The 15,045-nt window shown below is 41.7% G+C and overlaps 1 protein-coding gene across 2 annotated transcripts in view; it reads left to right on the forward strand.

Moving 5' to 3' along the window:
* The window catches only part of jsrp1.S (junctional sarcoplasmic reticulum protein 1 S homeolog), a 49,359-nt gene that overhangs the window by 5,252 nt on the left and 29,062 nt on the right, over positions 1 to 15,045 (forward strand). For both annotated transcript variants that reach the window (XM_018243637.2, XM_018243638.2), the window contains exon 2: positions 11,783 to 11,953. The gene's annotated coding sequence lies outside the window, so the exon portion shown is untranslated. The remainder of the gene's footprint in view (positions 1 to 11,782; positions 11,954 to 15,045) is intronic.

Raw genomic sequence — 15,045 nt, forward strand, 5'->3', positions numbered from 1 at the left:
AAAGATATTTTCTATTCTAAATTCTCTATAAAAGGGCATAGGCTCTATGAAGGTGTCTGCAAATTTCTCTTAATTAATTTAATCATGGGGAAGAATACTCTTCGATTAAAAGCCAGCTCTGTCTGGTTTTTCTGCATTATTCTGTGTCATTTGAAGGATTTAGGATTAATTGCCAAAAGCATAACAAAGTCATCTTATAAACCAGTTTCTTCTAGCTATTTCTTGCTTGAGAAAGAGGATTTGGGCTGGGTGCTTAAGTGTTTACAGAAAATGAAAAGTGCCTGGTAGAGGCATCTGAGGACATGTTTCATGTACATAAATGGTGGCTTTGGGCTCTTTTATCAAACCTTCACCTTGGGAACAATTCAAATTAGACTATTCACCACCTAAAACCTGCTGAGTTGATGTCGTAGTCAATGGCAGAGGTCCAGTGACCCATTTAAAGATAATAGCCTTCTGACATTCGCATTTAGTCGAATTAGATTTGAGTTTTCGAGGCGGTAATATTCGTTTGAGTTTTAGAGTGTTTGTTAAATTACCTCACATTCTAATTTCGAGTATATTCAAATTTATTAGAGTAAAAAATTCACATGAAGTCGAAATTTGACCTTTGATAAATCTGCCCATAAGGGTGTTATCAAAATCTGAAAAGTTCTCACTATTTTCTGAAAACTACTGATCTGACTCCCCCCCCCCCCATTTATCAATAAATGTTCCTAAAAAGGTCTTGTGCGGGGGGGGGAACTCAATAAAATGGTGAAAAAATCTGAAAACATTTTTTTTGGATTTGTCGACAAAAACAGCAACTTTTCGGATTTGACACCCGAAAACCACAAAATCTTCGGAGTATTGAATGAAACCAGGCGCAGATTAGGATATCAAGAGGACATCTGCTATTGACTTCTAGATGAACTCAGCAGGTCTGAGATGGAGTACTTTTTATTCAGACTTTTAACACCATCTGTGTTTAATAAATCTTGAAAAAGACAAGGTTTTTTTTTCTATGAAAAAAAGGTGCTTTCCCCCTTTAAAAGTCCAACCTGAAAAAAATCGGACTTTAATAAATAACCCTCTAAGTAGTGCCATAGAAGTGTACTATTTCTTGTAGTTCTGCTTGCTATTGCTCTGCTTGGGAGCAATGACAAATGTCCTCTAGAAAGAAAATGTTGCTACAAATTAACGATACTGATAAATTTGTTTCTGAATTTATCTTCTGATTCTTCAACACACCAACTTATCTGCCTTTCTGCTGTTTTTTGGGACCCAGTATTTGGTATGTACTAAATGCTATGTTTTAAATACTTTGTAATGATACATTGTTGTAATTGTATACTTTATTAAAGGAATTGTTCAGTGTAAAAATAAAAACTGGGTAAATAGGCTGTGCAAAATAAAAAATGTTTCTTATATAGTTAGTTAGGCAAAAATGTAATGTATAAAGGCTGGAGTGACTGGATGTGTAACGTAATAGCCTGAACACTACTTCCTGCTTTTCAGCTCTCTTGGTTTACACTGACTGGTTATCCTGGTTACCAGGGAGTAACCAATCAGAGACTTGAGAGGGGGGCATATGGGTCATATATGTTGCTTTTGAATCTGAGCTGAATGCTGAGGATCAAATGCAAACTCACTGAACAGTTATGTCCCATTTGCCCCCCCTTCAAGTTGCTGACTAACTCAGTTATAGAGCTGAAAAGTAGTTTTCTGGATATTACAGTGGTGTGAAAAACTATTTGCCCCCTTCCTGATTTCTTATTCTTTTGCATGTTTGTCACACTTAAATGTTTCTGCTCATCAAAAACCGTTAACTATTAGTCAAAGATAACATAATTGAACACAAAATGCAGTTTTTAAATGAAGGTTTACGTTATTAAGGGAGAAAAAAAACTCCAAATCTACATGGGCCTGTGTGAAAAAGTGATTGCCCCCCTTGTTAAAAAATAACTTAACTGTGGTTTATCACACCTGAGTTCAATTTCAAAGGTTATAAAGCCATTTCTAAAGCTTTGGGACTCCAGCGAACCACAGTGAGAGCCATTATCCACAAATGGCAAAAACATGGAACAGTGGTGAACCTTCCCAGGAGTGGCCGGCCGACCAAAATTACCCCAAGAGCGCAGAGACAACTCATCCGAGAGGCCACAAAAGACCCCAGGACAACATCTAAAGAACTGCAGGCCTCACTTGCCTCAATTAAGGTCAGTGTTCACGACTCCACCATAAGAAAGAGACTGGGCAAAAACGGACTTCATGGCAGATTTCCAAGGCGCAAACCACTTTTAAGCAAAAAGAACATTAAGGCTCGTCTCAATTTTGCTAAAAAAACATCTCAATGATTGCCAAGACTTTTGGGAAAATACCTTGTGGACCGACGAGACAAAAGTTGAACTTTTTGGAAGGTGCGCGTCCCGTTACATCTGGCGTAAAAGTAACACAGCATTTCAGAAAAAGAACATCATACCAACAGTAAAATATGGTGGTGGTAGTGTGATGGTCTGGGGTTGTTTTGCTGCTTCAGGACCTGGAAGACTTGCTGTGATAGATGGAACCATGAATTCTACTGTCTACCAAAAAATCCTGAAGGAGAATGTCCGGCCATCTGTTCGTCAACTCAAGCTGAAGCGATCTTGGGTGCTGCAGCAGGACAATGACCCAAAACACACCAGCAAATCCACCTCTGAATGGCTGAACAAAAACAAAATGAAGACTTTGGAGTGGCCTAGTCAAAGTCCTGACCTGAATCCTATTGAGATGTTGTGGCATGACCTTAAAAAGGCTTAAAACCCTGAAATAAAGCTGAATTACAACAATTCTGCAAAGATGAGTGGGCCAAAATTCCTCCAGAGCGCTGTAAAAGACTCGTTGCAAGTTATCGCAAACGCTTGATTGCAGTTATTGCTGCTAAGGGTGGCCCAACCAGTTATTAGGTTCAGGGGGCAATTACTTTTTCACACAGGTTTGGATTTCTTTTCTCCCTAAATAATAAAAACCCTCATTTAAAAACTGCATTTTGTGTTTACTTGTGTTATCTTTGACTAATAGTTAAATGTGTTTGATGATCAGAAACATTTTGTGTGACAAACATGCAAAAGAATAAGAAATCAGGAAGGGGGCAAATAGTTTTTCACACCACTGTATGTTAGACATCCAGTCACTCCAGCCTTCATACATGAAATTTTTGGCTAACTATTACATTCATAGGTGTCGGAACCGGGGGGGGCTACCGGGGCTGTCGCCCCCACCTAGAATTGTGCGCCTCTTTTTATCTTTTACAATTTTTTTTGGCCGTTTTTTTTTTTTTTAAATTGCAGTTAGCAGGGGCAGAAGTTTCACCAGGGCCTGCTCCCCCCTTCCCCTGCCTGCTGCGGAGAAGGAGCCTAAAAAAAGACAGTGGCAGACTGACGCACAACTACGGGGAGCAGAGGGAGACATTTCACCAGGGCCCGCTCCCCCCTTCCCCCGCCTGCTGCAGAGAAGGAGCCGTAAGAGGAGACAGTGGAGGCTGACGCGTAAACCATCTTCTCCCTATACTGTGGAAAGGGCTCATAGGATTCCCACGCGGCGCATACCAGGTGAGACGCCGCGGCCTTTTATCCTGCGTCTCTTGAATTACAGAGATAGAGACGCCATTTTGTCTGCAGCTCGGAAAAAAGGCGAAGTTCGTTTTCTCAACGCTACGCTGAAATTCTATCCTGATTTTACTGCGGAGATACAAAGGCAACGCCGCACTTTCCAAGATGTTAAAAGAAGACTGCGGGAGAAAGAGATCAAATACAGCATGCTTTACCCCAGCAGACTGCGGGTAATTGATGGAGCGGCTACCCGCTATTTTACAGATCCGACAGAAGTCAGCCAATGGATCGACAACCATCATCGCTAGGGCCGGATGGCCCCTTGTCTGGTGCACCTTGCGCAGTAAGGCTATTTGCAGGACTGTGACAGCATACGGGGTAAGACACATTGGAGCCCCAGCCAACAGGTGCCTCCTCAGTTAGTTAGACAGGTTTGGGGATTAGGACCTCCGTTTTCGGCTCGGAAGGTCAGGGCGGGAGGGAGTTAGTGGGTTTTGGCAGCTAGGTTTGCCTATACGGGCTGATTTATAGTCCTATGCTTGATTTACCTATGGGGATTCCCATATATGTTGATATGCCATGTGTAATAATGCTTGCCATTGTATATTTTTTGTTTGTGTATTTTTTCTGTGTTTTTTCTGTCCCTCCTTTCTTTCTCCCTCTATTCTCTTTTCTTTCCTGGGGTGTTGGAGGGGACATAGGTGTGCTGGCAGTCGGACGGTTCCTATTTGCACTGTACACTTATGGCGTCTTTGAAACTGCTTACTTGGAATGTACGGGGTTTGGGCACTAAAGAAAAGAGAGCTTTAGTGTTCCAGTTTGTGAAAAGGCACAAACCGGATGTTCTTGTGCTCCAGGAAACCCACCTCTCGGGACAAAAAATTTTAGCGCTTAAACGGGCCTGGGTAGGGAGAACTTTTCATGCCACCTACTCCACTTATTCTCGGGGAGTGGCGATCCTGGTGCACAGGAATATTGATTGTCAGGAAGAGAAGGTCAAACAGGATCAAAATGGGAGATATATAATTGTCCAGGCCCGATTTAACGGGGTTAGGCTTATATTGGCCTCTATGCCCCCCCTGCTGTTGAACACCAATTTCTACCCCACCTTGTTACGCTTATGGCAGACATGGTCCCATCTCCTATTTTACTGTTGGAGGATTATAATACGGTTTTGAACCCGGCAGTTGATACGACTACTGGCTCGCATTACAGCAAGCTACCTCTAAATAGCTGGGCGGATAGCAGTGCTCTTATTGAGGCATGGAGGTGGAAACACCCGAATACGAGGGAATACTCCTGTTACTCGGCCACACATAAGTCACATTCTCGCATTGATTTGGCCTTTGTATCCCCAGATGTTCTAGCCAAATTGTCTTCAGTAGAATATTTACCTAGGGGCATATCGGACCCCCTGATGCTCACGCTGGTCCTACGGGCCGAACCTATTGATAAGATTTGGAGGCTCCCTTCACACTGGATAGGTACCACTACCACTGAACCCATAGTCCAACCTGCATTAGTGCAATACTGGCAGCTTAACCCGGGTACTGCAGATACATTTGTAGTCTGGGAAGCGTTTAAAGCAACAGCAAGGGGGGTGTACATATCAGGAATCAGCCAGGCAAAAAGGGCATTGGGTAACACAATTGGCTCCTTGGAAACAGAAACCGCAGCTAAGGAGCAGGTGTATCTAGCTGACCCCACTGATGTGAATAGGAATGACTGGTTGCAGTCCTCTCGCTTACTTGCACTGGCCAACGTCGAACAGGCACGGGCGTCCATACAGAAGCAATCGCATAGGCTTTTTGAGATGGGGGACAAAGCTGGCAAGCTTTTAGCCCTGCTGGTGCGAGACGAGTGTAATACGGCTTCCATTCCCTGTATTGAGAATAATGCTGGTGAGTTGGTAACCCAACCTCGATGCATTGTGGATATATTTCGTCAGTTTTACCAAGAACTATATTCCTCGAAGGTGATATGCTCTGATGTACAGTTGCTTGAGTATTTGGGAACCGTCCCACTGCCATACCTTTCCGATGCTACACAAGAACGGTTAGATGAGCTCATAATGCAGTCAGAAGTAGAGCAGGTAATTAAATCGCTACCTACAGGCAAGGCCCCTGGCCCTGACGGCCTCCCGGGTGAGTTTTACAAACAACATCTCTCCTTGGTGGTGGGGCCGCTCACGGCGATATTTAACGATGTAGCTCTGAGGGGTGCAGTGCCTGAGTCCATGTCCCGTGCATATATTTCCATTATCCCTAAGAAAGGCAAAGATCCGCGAAAATGCACTTCATATAGGCCTATATCGCTTATAAACTGCGATGCCAAGATTCTAGCTAAAGTGTTGGCAAATAGGCTTAAACCATTTATGCAAGATTTAGTCCACCCGGATCAAACTGGCTTCATTCCCTCTAGGGCGACTGACGTCAACATTCGGAGGCTTTTTACTCATCTACAGGTAAGGCATGATAATGCTAGCTCCCGCACCATTGTGGCATTAGATGCAGAGAAAGCCTTCGATTCAGTCGAATGGGCCTTTCTGTGGCAAACCTTGAAGCGATATGGTTTTGGCCCCAGGTATGTGGGGTGGATTCAGGCACTGTACCATTCACCGGTAGCTCAGATCAGGGCAAACTCTATGCTCTCGGTCGATTTCAATTTGGCGAGGGGTACCAGGCAGGGCTGCCCCCTCTCTCCTTTTTTGTTTTGTTTGGCGATTGAGCCGCTTGCAGAACTAATTCGTAACTCTGCTGGTATCACGGGATTGAAAATTGGTACTCTGACCGAAAAGATATCGTTGTACGCTGACGACATGTTGATATACCTTGAAAACCCTGGCCCGGCCCTTGATGATCTATTGGGACTTATAACTGAGAATGGGAAATACTCTGGGCTTCGAGTAAACTGGCACAAATCTACGTTATTTGCCTTGGATCGGGCGGCCAAAGGACAGTTATCTCCAAATTCTCCGTTACAATGGGTTGACACCTTTTTGTACCTGGGGATTTGGATAACTCAGGAGATTACCCGATACAAGACAGTCAATATAGATCCTATTACTGCAGATATGGTCGCCAAATTTGCCCAATGGGAGTTTTTGCCATTGTCATTATACGGTAGGATCAACTTATTAAAAATGAAGTATGTTCCTAAATTTCTCTATATGTTCAGGAACTCTCCTGTATGGCTTACTAAATCCTTTTTTCAACAAGTGAACTCCGCTATTTCCTCCTTTATTTGGGCCAAACGGGTCCCCAGAATCAGTATGGCGACATTACACAGGTCCACTCAGGCCGTGGCTCTTGCCGTCCCTAATTTGTACTTATACTACTTGGCTGCTTTATTGGTAACGGTACGATGGTGGTTTGAATCTGACTGTACCAATGCATCCTGTACTTTAGAAGCTGGGATACTGGGCTCGAGGGAGGCCTTGAGGCTTTTGCCTTATAGAGGGAAGGAGGCACACCCACAGGTTACCCACTCTATGGACACAACCGTCAAAGCCTGGCAGCTAGCTCAAAAACTGTTGACTCCCACGGGTCTGACCTATCACTCACCTCATGCTCCACTGTGGTGTAATAAGTTGCTCCCACATTTTCTCACTGACCTGGATTACAAATTTTGGGCATGCAATGGGCTCAGATATGTGAAGGATCTGTATCGTGAGGGGAAGCTAAAAAGTTTTCTGGAGCTCAAGGCCTCTTGTCCGGCACAGCATGTTACACAGTTTCGGTATGACCAACTTCGTCACACTGTTCAGGCGCAATTCCCTGATCCGCAGTCTACTATTGTGGCTACCTCTTTGGAAAAGGCTCTACAACTTCAGGTGGTCGCCAAACCTCTCTCTACCATTTATCATATCCTGTTGGCGCCTGAAGAAAAACGCCCGCTTAAATGTTTCCAGAAATGGATCAGGGACATTGATAATTTGGACGAGGAGTCCTGGGAGCTGATTATGCGTCACATGTTAGCCACCACAACTTCGGCTAGAGACAAGTTGGTACAACTGAAATTTATGCATCGCTCCTACCTCACGCCGGTGCGCCTTCATCATATGGACCCTACCAGAGATCAGAACTGCACCAGAGGCTGTGGGCACCCGGGGACATGGTTCCATGTGGTGTGGACATGCCCCAAATTGACTCGCTACTGTACTGGACTGACGTCTTCTCCTTTATCTCTAAAGTTTTGGTTTTCCCTATACTGCCTCAGCCCAGCCTAGCATTGCTTGGATACATGGGTGGAGATGTGAACGCAATTGGCTGTCGGACTTTGCTCCAGCTGCTGTTGTTCTATGCTAGGAAAATGATTGTTCTTCGGTGGAATAAAAAGGAAGCACCCAAATTGGAGGACTGGAAGGACCTTGTTAATAAAGCCCTCCCTTACTATAAAGCAGTATATATGTCTAGAGGATGCAAGGACAAATTTGTAGCTGTATGGATGCTATGGGTTTTGAACTCTGACACTAATAGCCCACATGTGTTTTAAAATGCCGATCTATGTTCGTTCCACTAGATTCTAGTCTTGTCTACTGTTCACCCCCTCCACACCCTATTTGGCTCTCTCTCTCTCTTTCTTTCTTTCTTCTCCCTCCTTTCCTTTTTCTTTTATTGCTTTTACTGATTATGTATGATTTTTTGTTTCTTTCATGGAACAATGTCTGTTTTGATTTTTTCTGTGTGAGAAAACCAATAAAAACACTTTTAAAAAAAAAAACAAAACATCGTCTCCTCCGCATCTAGAGGGTAAGGGTGTGGGGGTGGTGCGCATCCTGCGCCCGGGCCCAGCATCAATTAGTTTTGCATTGGCGCCTCGCACACTGCTGCATAATGCATTTGCATTTGAGATTCCTGAGAATCCTCTTGATGCTCCGACTGGGATTCCACCAGGCACCCTCGTGAATCGTCCTAAGTGAGGGAATTTTTACATCGAATTGCGCCTGTGCCATCCTACTATGAATTCTGGGGGTATTTGTACATGGAATTGCACCTGTGCCATCCTACTATGAATTCTGGGGGTATTTGTACACGGAATTGCACCTGTGCCATCCTACTATGAATTATGGGGGTATTTGTACATGGAATTGCGCCTGTGCCATCCTACTATGAATTCTGGGGTTTTTTTTACATGGCATTGCCATGGTGCCATCCTGCCATGAATTTTGGAGGTATTTATACATGGAATTGCCACCGTGCCTTCTTGATGTAAGTTCTGGGGGTATTTTTACATGGAATTGCCATTCTACTATGAATTATGGGGGTATTTATAAATGAAGTGTCTTCCCGACTCCAAGATGCAATTGAACCATTTTCTGGATTAATATATAGTGCTAGTAGTGCCTTCTCTATATTATGTTCTCGGGAGATCAGTACCTACTGCTCCTTTGTATGTCTTTTGAGTACCTCACTCTCTGCATGTAATGTACTTTAGGTGCCAGAATCTTTTTGCCCATAATGTGCTGTAGTGCAGCATTCACAGCTCTCAAGACGTTAAGCAAATTTTGCCTGAATTGCCATGGTTCAATTTTCCTAAAAATTCAGGGAAAGCACACGGAAAGAGGGTGGAGTCCAAAGGGAGTGGCCAAAAGGGGCATGGTCAATTTTTTGCTGCGGCGCGCTACGCGTGCCACCTATAACCTTCGTCTTGAGCCCCCCCAGCCAAAACCATCTTCTGCTGCCTATGATTACATTCTATAATTTTACAGAGGTAACTTTATTTACCTGTCACTCAAAAGATTTAGGATTCTGGAACATGCTACTCTCCCATGAAGTCCACAGTTAACAGAAAATCTTGCCAATAATGACATAAGATGTAGGATACTATATACTGGTCTTCAGACATGTGTAGAGAACAAACTCATTTGGTCCACTATCACATAAACTTGAATAGCGTCTGCTGTCACTGTGCACAAAGCGCAGATTCTCACCAGATATCTACCTCCATACGCTACACAAGCATTTTTACAAACTGTATTGCAAACTGTTTTTTTTGTAGCAGCAGGGACAGTAACACATGCAACAGCATCATATAAATCCATGAATTTACCAGATAATAAATTCTCACGTTTGTGGTATGAAATTGTGCAGAACTAAATTGTGCAGAACTATAGGTTCCATGCAGTATGCTGCCACTTTACAAAGTGATTTGTCTAAGTTGGGAAACTGGGCAGCAAACTGGAAAATGGAAAACTGGAAAATCAGGTTCAGTGTTGATGAATGCAAGGTTATGCACTTTGGCAAAAATAATATAAATGCAGGTTTGGGAGTTTCCTTAAATGAGAAGGATCTAGGGGGTTTTGTAGATAATAGGTTGTCTAATTCTAGGCAGTGTCATTCTAAAGCATATAAAGTTCTGTCTTGTATAAAAAAGAGCATTAACTCAAGGGATGAAAACATAATAATGCCTCTTTATAGGTCCCTGGTAAGGCCTCATCTGGAGTATGCAGTGCAGTTTTGGACTCCAGTCCTTAAGAGGGATATAAATGAGCTGGAGAGAGTGCAGAGACATGCAACTAAATTGGTTAGAGGGATGGAAGACTTAAATTATGAGGGTAGACTGTCAAGCTTGGGGTGGTTTTCTCTGGAAAAGGTGCTTGCGAGGGGACATGATTACACTTTACAAGTACATTAGAGGACATTATAGACAAATAGCAGGGGACCTTTTTACCCATAAAGAGGATCACCGTACCAGAGGCCACCCCTTTAGATGAAAAAACTTTCATTTGAAGCAACGTAGGGGGCTCTCCATAGTCAGGAAAGGTTGTGGAATGCACTGCCGGGTGATGTTGTGATGGCTGATTCAGTTAATGCCTTTAAAGGGGACCCGTCACCCAAACAAAATTATCCAAATCCTGTTTTATCATGTTAGTCAAGCAAAATTAACTTTAATTACACTGTATAAATTATTTGAATCTTGTTTCCATCAGTCTGGGAACTCATAATTATAGCAAGCAGGCAGAAGCCATTTTGTGGACACTTTTATTAAGGCAAGTCTTGTATCATCTCAGAATTTTGATTCTGCACCAGGGGACAGGGACCCAATGTCCATCCCCATGCACTGGTTACACAATTAAATCGTTAATAGAGCTGGGGGAATGTAGGGAGAGCGGTGACATCTAGGAAGTGCTGAATGGAAAGTGAAAGTAATTGCTTGCCCCGCCTCTATGCCTAGGCATAGAGGCGGGGTAGGCAATACTTGATTGACAGCTGATATTTTTAAATGATTTTTCAACAGCTATGAATGCTTTAATAAAAAAAAGAAATTGTATTTCATATTTAATTTAAGAAGGACTTTTATTATACAGATTATATATGTCTGGGTGATGGGTCCACTTTAAGAATGGCTTGGATGATTTTTTGGACAGACATAATATCAAAGGCTATTGTGATACTAAACTCTATAGTTAGTATAGGTATGGGTATATAGAATTTATGTGAAAGTAGGGAGGGGTGTTTGTATGGATGCTGGGTTTTCATTTAGAGTGGTTGAACTTGATGGACTTTGTCTTTTTTCAACCCAATTTAACTATGTAACTATGTAACCAATACATTCAGGTACTTTACTCCTATAAAAGTTTCCCATATTGCTAAAAAAACTTTAGTTTTTGTATTCTATTAAACAAACCTATAAATAAAAAATAAATATGATTTTTGGTGATGGAGTCTTTTAGATGCTAATACATAGTGAAGAATATTAAACTATTAAAAGAAATAGGAATGCTAATATGCATCTGCTGCACCGCAAACCATAAGAGTTTACATAACGGCATAATTTCACTGTATAGAGTAGATTTGCAGGATGCGCTGGACCTTATCTTGAGTATTTATGAGTATTTTAATATAGGGCAGTATTTTTGGTGGTAGCCCTGTAATTCTGTGTCCATATTTCCTCTATTCCCACCATGCATTTACAACTTCTGTTCCTGTTTGCTATTGGATTCAATGTTATTTTACTACAGTATTACATTCAATTAAGTTTTTGGATAACTAGGAAAACTGTGCTCAACCCATAGCATATAATACATATAAGAGAAGAGGAAGGAGTGCAAAGAGTGTTGGCAAAGCAACAGCATAATAGTTTTGACTTTACTCTAGTCACTATGGTACTTTTATTATAATTATACTTCTGAATCTGCCATATTTATGAAAAATTATATGAATAAAACAATGATAATTATGAGTCATAATTTTCTCCTCTTTCTCCAGGCGGATTGTGATAGCTATACCAGGACATGAATATTACATCCACATGGGTCACATTTCCTCTTGACTGGTCATCATTTCACTATCCCACAGTCCTGCACCTGTCCCTGTGCATTTAGCTTCTTTGACAGTCCAAAAGGGTGTGAACCTTGCACTGTGATCTGCAGCCTAAAGGTAAGAGTCTCGTGTATTGTCCTGCTCCTCTAATCACCACATTTTTGGATCCGTGATATTAGAATAAATGGAACATTTGGGTATGATATGGGACATTTATTAAATGGTTAAATACACTTCTTGCAGAGTTCCATCTGGCTGAAGAGTGGTCTATTTTTAGTAATCTGCTGGCTGTAACTAGGATCTCTATATTTAAGACAGCCTTAGCTCAATGTCTGCAAGAAATCCTTTTAAGAAAAATAAAGTAAACTAGTTTTATTACCAACTTTACATTTTCAAGCAATGTATTCTTTTGACTAGACTTAAGCTGTCTGGTATTTGTGTATGAGGTAAAAAAATATTCATTTTATTATGACTTGAGAAAATAGCTTATCCCTTGCAATGTGCTGTGCTCTAAACTCTCTGACCTGTTGGTTTGCTTGTGTCACTATAAATTGACTTTGGATTGATCGTTTTAATTGAGGGAGTTATTCACTCCTGCCTCTGGCCAATAGAAGAGGTTATTCTGAGTCAACTCTGTTCTCTTGACAGTTTCACTCATTCTTATGTAGAGCTAACCAATATTTTCAAATTATTTCTATCATTAAAAGAATTACCTAGTTAAATAGCATTTTTTTTATTTAAAGGAGAAGTAAATGTTTAGATTACCATATAATTTCAAAAATCCAGGATACTAATAAATGCACCTGGCTGAGCTCCGCTCATTTAAAATGATTATTAATTTATTTAAATGCAATTAGTGTAGTTTTTGCAGCTGCATTTTCATGTAATAAAATATAAATTAATATATTGTAATATAATACAATGTTATATTTCTTTTATTTATAAAATATAAGATACTGCATTAAAAGTATTATTTACTTTTTAAAGCACCTATTCAGATGGAAAAATTATATAAGGGGTTTCCTTGTCCTTTAATTTAAAAAATAGGAAAGTATGTTCAACTTAAACCCTGTGTTTAGTGAACAAATGCTTAAAAAATTGGTCTACTGCCCCTTTAGTAATATGCAAACAGAAAGTCAGTTTTATTTATATAGATCTACTTGTATTTTCAGTGCTGTACACTAAAACCGTAAGTAAAAAAAAAAAAAACAGATGGAAAACAATACAATAATAAAATAAAAATGAATGCCAAAATACAGTTACACTTAAAGGAAAACTATACCCCCAAAATGAATACTTAAGCAACAAATAGTTTATATCAAATTGAATGACATATTAAAGAATCTTACCAAACTGGAATATATATTTACATAAATATTGCCCTTTTACATCTCTTGCCTTGAACCACCATTTCGTGACTCTATCTGTGCTGCCTCAGAGATCACCTGACCAGAAATACTACAACTCTAACTGTAACAGGAAGAAGTGAGGAAGCAAAAGGCAGAACTCTGTCTGTTAATTGGCTCATGTGACCTTACATGTGGTTTGTATGTGTGCACAGTGAATCTTACGATCTCAGGGGGCGGCCCTTATTTTTTAAAATGGCAATTTTTTATTTATGATTACCCAATGGCACATACTACTAAGAAAGTATATTATTATGATAATGGGTCATTTACATGAAGCAGGGTTTTACACATGAGCTGTTTTACTCAGTATCTTTTAATAGAGACCTACATTGTTTGGGGGGTATAGTTTTCCTTTAAGATTACATGCCTGTTGTTAACTACCACTAAAGTAACATAACCTAGCGTGGAAGCACATGTATGTAAGTCCCACTTATAGTCAAAAGACACAAGATATAAAACAGTATGTTTGGAAGGGCAAAAGCGTCTTCTATGTAGCTTATTAGTTCAACTAGAGCAGTGTTGTCCAATTTATGTGGTACCAAGGGCCGGAATTTTTCTGGCCTACTTGGTGGAGGGCCAATAATCGAAGCCAGTGTTGACCACACCCCTTTAAACCACACCCATTTGAACCACGCTCATGTTATCTCAAGAACTTTTAAGACCTGGTTGGTGCTTGCTGCAGGGATATTACTCGTATGTGAAAAATGTAAGACATACCTGTAACGTTTAGTATCCCACAACCCAGAGTAAACCCCAATGTCCCGGGCTCGGCTCAGGGTCGAAGTACAGAGCGGAATCCAAAGAGTAGTCAGGGACGAGCCAAAGGGTCAGGGCAGGCGGAAATCAAACAGGAATGAAGGATAGCCAAAGGTCACAACAAGAATCACAGGAAAATCGCACCCAGGAACAATATTCAGAACCTACGTTGGGCAAGGCACAAAAGGACTGTTGGCCATTTAAACATTTGAATTTGGCGCCATTGGACGCTGGCGAATCAGCGCCTGCGCAAATACGTCAGCGCACCTGTCCCTTTAATTCTAGCGCATGCGCGCTGCGCGCTCCATAGGAGCCGGCGCCTGGGGCCTAGCCGCATCGGCGGCGGAGATGAGAGACGGGCGTCCCCGTCGAGGGGGCGGCAGGCGTCCCTGCCGTCCCCTGGGTAAGTTCTTTACATTACCCCCCCCTCCAGAGGGGGCCACTGGACCCTTAGGTTTGTTGGGAAATTTAGAATGAAACTGTCTCATCAACCTATCCGCCTTAACATCAGAGGCGAAAACCCAGGATCTCTCCTCAGGACCATAACCCTTCCAATGAACCAGATATTGGAGTTTACCCCTAGAGATACGAGAGTCAATCAACCTGTGAACCAAGAATTCAGATTGGCCCTCAACAGAAATAGGAGGAGGAGGAGAATTCTGACGTACCACTCTAGCAGGTCTCAACAGAGATACATGGAAAGAATTAAAAATCTTGAGTTCGGGAGGAAGATTTAACCTGAAAGTACATGGGTTGATAACATCAGATATAGAGAAAGGACCAATAAATTTGGGACCCAGTTTGGCTGAAGGGACTTTCAGAGATTAAAGGAAGAGGGTAACGATTCTTGACCGTGATCTTATTCAACCCTCTATAATCGATACAGGGTCTAAGAGTCCCATCCTTCTTCTTGACAAAAAAAACCCAGCCCCCGCAGGGGAAGAAGAAGGTCTAATGAACCCCCGCTCCAAATTCTCTTTAATATATTCCTCCATGGCTAAAGACTCGGGGAGAGAAAGAGGATATGTCCTACCCTTGGGAGGA

This window comes from Xenopus laevis, chromosome 1S, assembly GCF_017654675.1.
Source record: "Xenopus laevis strain J_2021 chromosome 1S, Xenopus_laevis_v10.1, whole genome shotgun sequence".
Classification (NCBI taxonomy): domain Eukaryota; kingdom Metazoa; phylum Chordata; class Amphibia; order Anura; family Pipidae; genus Xenopus; species Xenopus laevis.